Source organism: Lissotriton helveticus, chromosome 9 (genome assembly GCF_964261635.1).
Source record: "Lissotriton helveticus chromosome 9, aLisHel1.1, whole genome shotgun sequence".
In the NCBI taxonomy this organism is placed as follows: domain Eukaryota; kingdom Metazoa; phylum Chordata; class Amphibia; order Caudata; family Salamandridae; genus Lissotriton; species Lissotriton helveticus.
The window spans coordinates 250,073,568-250,080,641 of record NC_136070.1 but is presented as its reverse complement, the minus strand read 5'-3'; positions in this window follow the sequence as shown (position 1 = coordinate 250,080,641).

Sequence of the window (7,074 nt, the reverse complement as noted above, 5' to 3'; positions counted from 1 at the left end):
TATGAAAGACACCAATACTGGATAACTGCAGTTACAGGTAAGTAACGCATTTCTTATCCAGTATTATGGGTGTCTTTCATAGATTCACATGCCTGAATCAGAGTAGCAAGCAATGCAGAGTGCACATTTCTGATGGAACAGCATATACAAGTCCTTAGATAAGACACATCATGCGAGCATGAACCATCATTAGACCTCCACAATAAGTATTACTAAAGAAATGTGCACACCAGAGTAGGATGGAGGGACGGAGGAAGGCTCACCTTACTGAAAAGATGGCGTAACACTGATTGTCTCACTGCTGCATCATTCATCAGCTCCGTATCCAGGCAGTAGTGCCTGGTGAAGGTATGCGGCGACTTCCATGTTGCCGCCCTGCAAATGTCAATGACTGGCACCCCTGCAAAGAGAGCTAAAGAAGTGGACATGGCTCTCTTGGAGTGCGCTCTCACTTTGGAATGCAATGGCTGTCCAGCTTGGTCATGACAGAAAGCAATGGCTGCAGAAATCCATCTGGAGATGCTCTGCTTGGCAAGCGGTAGACCTTTCCTAGGTCTGCTGTAAGCTATGAATAGCTGGGTAGATTTCCTGAATGTTTTCATTTTGTCCGTGTAAACTTCAAGCATCGCTTGAGATCCAAAGAAAGCAGCGATCTCTCAGTTCGGAAAGAAGGAACGCAGAACCACAGGTTCATTTATGTGGAAGTCCGACGGGACTTTTGAGATAAACCTAGGATTGGTTCTCAGGATTACTCTGTCGTTATTAAACTGTAGAAAAAGATTCTGGATTGAAAACGCCTGTAGCTCACTGACCCCCCTTGCAGATGTGAGCGTCAGGAGGAGTGCTGATTTCCACGAAGCATACTTTAGGTCCGCTCTGTGTACTGGTTTGAACGGATGTTTCATGAGCTGGTTAAGAACCACATCGAGATGCCAGGCAGGTGGCAACATCCTTACTGGCGGGAAAGATCTGTATAATCGTTTTAGAAATTGCTTAATCAACCCGCTTGACCAGAGCGATGGACTCGTTGAAGTTCTTTATAACGTGATATTGCTGCTAAGTGTACTTTAATGGAGGAGTGGGCTAGGCCCGACTGTGCCAGATGTAATAGATAAGGTAATATTTGCTCCGGTGATGTGGAGAAAGGCCGAATCCCATGATCTGCACACCAAACACAAAAGCGCTTCCATTTCGGGGAATACGTTTTGGTCGTGCTATCCGCCCTTGCTCTGGCAAGAATGTCTACAGTCTTGTGGAATATTCAGATTGTGGAACTCTCTGAACTCAGGAGCCAGGCGACTATCCTGAGAGACTTCAGATCCGGATGTTGAACTTTATTGTTGTTCATTGTAAGCAGAGATAGATACTGCCGCAGGTGGACCGGCGGCTCCAGGGATAGACGGTGGAGCTCTGTGAACCAATGTTGCCTCGGCCAAGTTGGGGCTATTAAAATTAGAGTACAAGGCTCCACCTAAATTTTCCTGAGGACTGTGGGAAGCATCGGGAATAGCGGAAAGGCGTACGCAACGACGTTGCGCCATGCGATGGAAGATGCATTCCCTAGAGACCCTGACTGGGGATGCCAACTTGCGAAGTGTGGGCATTTGGCGTTCATTGTCGTCGCAAATAGATCGATTTGCGGCGTGCCCCATCTGGAGAAGATCTGGTCGATAATTTGTTGATCTAGCTCCCACACGTGTGACGATGTTTTCTGCCTGCTCAACACGTCGGAGAGCACATTGTCCGTGCCTGGGACATATTCCGCTCTTAGGGTTATATTGTGGAGTATGAGCCAATTCCAGATTCTTTTTTGCAACTCGCGATAGTGTGCCAGCGAGCGTGTCCCTCCCTCTTTGTTGAGGTAGTGCTTAGTCGTGGTGTTGTCTGTCCGGATGAGCACCAGGGAATGTTTTATTCTTGACAGGAAAGCTTGAAGGGCCAGGAAGACTGCCCGCAGTTCGAGCAGATTGATATGTAGTTTCTTCTCCATAGGAGACCACTACCCGCTTATCTGTAGCTCTTGCAGAAAAGCTCCCCAGCCTTCCAAGGAGGCGCCTGTTGTGACAACATGAGGAGCAGCCGGAAGCAGGAATGACATGCCTTGAGAGAGGTTTTGAGATGACATCCACCATTGCAGGGCTCCGACCATCTGAGGATTCACTTTTATGTGGTCGTCGATTGACCCTGTGCATTGGACCCACTGCTTCAAGAGCGCCTCCTGTAGATTCCTCATTCGTAGTCGACAGTGAGGAATCAGGAGGATACACGCTGACATCATCCCCATGAGGGATTTGAAGAGACGGACTGTCAAGACTTTCTTCGAGCCTGCTATAGCAGCTAGTGCAAGGTGCTTGTACATCCTCTCTCTGGATGGGAAAGCTTTTGCTGACCATGTGTCCAGGGTTGCACCTAGGAAACTGATGCACTGAGAAGGTTGTAGGACCGATTTTTCCTGATTGAGGGTGAGACCCTAGCAATCGAAAAGCTTTAAACAGGTGTTGGAAGACCTGGACGCGTCTTCTAAGAATGGAGTCCTGACCAGCCAGTCTTCAGATACGGAAAGACTTGGTGATGGCACTGTCTGAGATATGCCGCCACCGGGGTACGACATTTCGTGAATATGCGCGGTGCAGACTTGAGCCCGAAGGGCAGAACGTGAAACTGCAAGTGTCTGCCCGCTATTGCAAATGGCAAGTACCTTTTTGTGATTCCTGTGAATTGGGATATGGAAGTAAGCGTCCTGTATGTCTAGGTATGCCCTAAAATCCTGCTGTTACAGTAGTTGCAAGACCTCCTGGATCGTTACCATGCTAAACGACTACTTCTTAGGAATTTGTTGAGGGCCCTAAGGTCCAAGATTGGTCTCAACTTCTTGTCTTTTTTCTGGATCAAAAGAAGCAAGAATAAAACCCTTTTCCCTTCTGAGATGGAGGTACTCTCTCTATTGCTCCTTTCTGCAGCATAATCGAGATCTCTCATAGAAGCAGCCATAGATTTTTGTTATTTCCGCTGTCCTGTACCTTGAAAGGACGACCTCCCAAAAGAGGATTGCTTGTTTTGCTGTTGTTGGCGCTGTTGGTATTGCGGTGTACTCTGGCCAGAAGGGCAGGGAGACCTGTATTAATAATTTCCTCTGTAGGAAGACTGTCCTCTTCCTCTATTTCTACTACAGGACTGGTTCTTATACTGAAGAGTGCCCAAAGGTCTTGCAGTGTCTGCTTCATCAATTTTTCGTGCCAAATAGTAACTGGCTAACATATGGCATGTCCAAAATCTTTGTTTGCACCTCAGGATGGAAAGAGGTTGCCTTTAGCCATCCTTGGAGCCGCAAGACTGCTGCTCCAGCCAACTGGCGGAACCCTGTCATAGCGATATCCATTGCGCAGTCTATAGTTTCTGACGTTGATGCTTCATCATCTAGCAGAATCCTCTTTACTTCCTCTTTGGATGAATCTGGCAATTCCGACAGCTATGGGGCTATGTGTGCCCACAATTGCCTATTATAGCGTCCCAAGAGCGCTAGGGCGTTCGCGGCCTTTACCGTCATTGCCGATATTGAGGAAAACCTGTTCCCAATGTTGTCCACTCTTCTTACCTCCTTACCAGGAGGAAGCGACAAAGGGGCCGAAGGATTCCTGGAGGTCTTCTGGGCCGCCTGTGTCACCACGGAGTCCGGCTTAGGATGCCCTGTTAAACACGCGGGTGCTGTATCTGGCGCCCTATACTTCTTATCCAACTGAGGGATCACTGGTGATACAGAGGAGGGGTTCTGAATGACCTTTACCCCTTCTGACTATAGGTAATCAATAATCGGTATTGACCTTACTGCCTCTTGAGAGGTTCTGTGAAGTCATACAAGAAGCAGACCTGTTCTTGAGAGACCATTGAGATCTTAAAACGTTGAGCAACCCTCTCTATCACATTATAAGAGATTCCAAAATTGTCGGAATTTCCCTCGTCGACGGGTCCGTCGACGAGATCGGCGTCATAGACTATGCCGTCGTAGACGAGCAGTCATAGACGAGGCCGTCGTAGGCGACATGATAGACAATCCGTCGTAGACAAGGCCGTCGATGACGAGCCATCGTAGAGGAGCAATCGTAGATAAGGCCATGGTAGACGAGGCCATGGTAGACGAGGCCATTGTAGACTAGGCCATCATCGATGCCGTAGACAGGCCGTCGTAGACGAGGCCGTCGATGACGATGCCGTCGTAGATGAGCCATCGAAGACGAGCCCTCGTAGATGAGGCCATCGTAGACGAGGCCATCGTCGACGCCATAGACAGGCCGCCGTAGACGAGCAGTCATAGATGAGGCCGTCGTCGACGAGCCATCGTAGACAGGCCATCGTAGACGAGGCCATCGTAGACAAGGCCATCGTAGACGAGGCCATCGTAGACGAGGCCATCGTCGACGCCGTAAACAGGCCGTCATAGACGAGCAGTCATAGACGAGACCGTCGTCGTCGACGAGCAGTCGTAGACGAGCCGTCATAGACGAGCCGTTGTAGATGAGCCATCGTAGACGAGTCCATCGTAGACGAGTCCATCGTAGACGAGGCCCTCGTAGATGAGGCCGTCGTCGACGCTGTAAACAGGTCATTGTAGACGAGCAGTCAGACGAGGCAGCCATCGTCGACGAGCCGTCGTAGACGAGCCGTCGTAGACGAGCCATTGTAGACTAGCCATCGTAGACGAGCCGTCGTAGACGAGCCATCGTAGACGAGCCGTCGTTGATGAGCCGTCGTAGACGAGCCGTCGTAGACGAGCCATTGTAGATGAGCCATCGTAGACGAGGCCATCGTAGACGAGGCCATCGTAGATTAGGCCATCGTAGACGAGGCCATCGTAGACGAAGAGGCTGTAATAGGCAATGATGATGGTTTCTTTGTCGACGATCCTGTTGACGATGTTGGCTTCTTAGTCTTTACCTCATGAGGAATAGAAGACGCCTTCCTGAAGGGTCCTATGACCAGAGGAGGTGATTTTGACGGCTCAGAAGTCGTCTTTTTTACATGATTTTTCTCCAAAAGCAAGTCCTTTACTCTCCTTATCCACAGAGTGAGGAGATTTTTAAGAACTGCGCCCAGAAGATCCATGAGTGGTCTTTTTGAGGGCCTTCTCAGGATGTTCCCCTGAGGAATGAGTCTGAGGAGATTCTCTTCTCTTTTGAGGTCTCCCAGACGTTGAGGATAACGCCTCATCACGGTCACTGGAGAAAATAAAAAACCTCCTTTCTGGTCTTAGTGTTTGACACCATATTGAAAATCACCCTTCACAACCTCTCAAAAACTTACTTGAGAAAGTGCAACATACCTTGTAGTCTTTGGCCTGTACCAGACCTTCTTTAAAGAATGTATTTGAAGATAATCCATAGTAGAAAAGAATCCTTGACAACAAAGTCATTCAATGAAGTGAAGAAACACAGAATCTGAGCAGAGCTCAGAGGAGACTCCCTTAGCACAACGTGCGGTAGATATCTGAGGAACTGAGGCTCCTGCCAGGAAGGTTCTAGAGGGAGGTGAAAACTGATTGGCTCTTCTCTAAGAGTTTGACCTTTTTACAAAAGGACATGGATATGTTACTAAGGTGAGGCCTTTAGGCCTACTATTCTCTATGTATGTCTATAAGACATTAATTTTCTATGTACCAGAGACTACCGTCTCGACGACGGGGAATGATTCAGGCATGTGAATCTATGAAAGACACCCATAATACTGGATAACACTTGGATCTAATAATAATAATAATAATAATAATAAGCTTTATTCGATTTTTAAATAAAAATCATGAAAGCATCAACAATACAGAAATACTAACAAAAAAAACCCATAGACATTTCATTTCATAGACACAGTAAAAAACCATCATTCAACAATTATTGTACAAAATTCAATTACCATTAAAAAACTTAAGAGTTTAACCTATGTAATGTGAGGGGAGCACGGGTAAAAATCATATAGATCCCAAATGCGAATTGTGCCTTGTCTTTCATTGGGGGTACAAACTCGTAAAAAGGGGGCAACATTGGTGTTTTTAAATTTAATTAGTACCAGATCCCCAGCAATGCATTTGGGCAGCGTCCCTAACCATCCCACCCTTCTGACACTCAAGATACCCCCGTCTAGGCCCGGCGGCAACGGTCTATTCTTATTTAGCCAATAGGTGGCCTTATTTAGCAAATCCTGCTGAGATTCGCGTGTTCCCTGGGTGAGGGCAGGGACCCCAGAGAGGACAGACACATACGGGGCGGCCTCAGGGGGCAGGTTGATATGTGGCATTCTTGCCAAGGCGGATCTAGCCACTGTATGGGTTTTTGGTGCAGGTTTGGCAAATACTTTGGGGCCTATTTGAGTAGATATGCATAATGGTTGTATTTGGGTAGCCCCATTGCCAGATTTATGCGTTTCGGGGACGGTTGTAGGGTTAGGACAGACGCATGTGGCCAAAGTAGTAGCTGGAAGCGGGAGCTTTCTTATTACTGACTCAATATTGGTCAGCCTTTCCCCTAAGTCATTCATTTTTGTGACCAAGGGAGAGATGGTAGCAACCAGCAGTTGCTCAATTCTGGCCAATAAAGTCATGTTGAGAGACAAAAGAGGGTCCTCTAGTTTGTCCGCAGCCGGGTCCTCGATAAATGCTATTGGATTAGCGAGAGATGGTATGCTGGTATTGTTCCCAAAGTTAGTTTCAATGTCATGCTTCCATCTATTGTAAGAACCCAGGGGCGCGGCATTTTCTTGATTATGAGCTTTATCAGCGGGGCCATTTGCTTTAAGACAAAAAGAATCCACAGCCGGGGAGGTTATAAGATCAGGGGCGTACTTAGTACCACACAGGGCGTTGAGTTCCTCCCATATGGACATCGTGAATGTAATAGTAACAAAATGACAAATAGTATTAAAGCACGATACCTCCCTCTGTGATGGAACCAAGTGGGATGGCCCGTCCCGGCCTCCTCAGGCCTCTGAGGGCCACAGAGGGCCCGCCCTTTGCCCGGGCTTCTCCCGCGCGCGACTCGCTAGGCGAGAGGGGGTGTCAGCCTTTTACAGGCGCCTCCGGGCGCTCTTTGC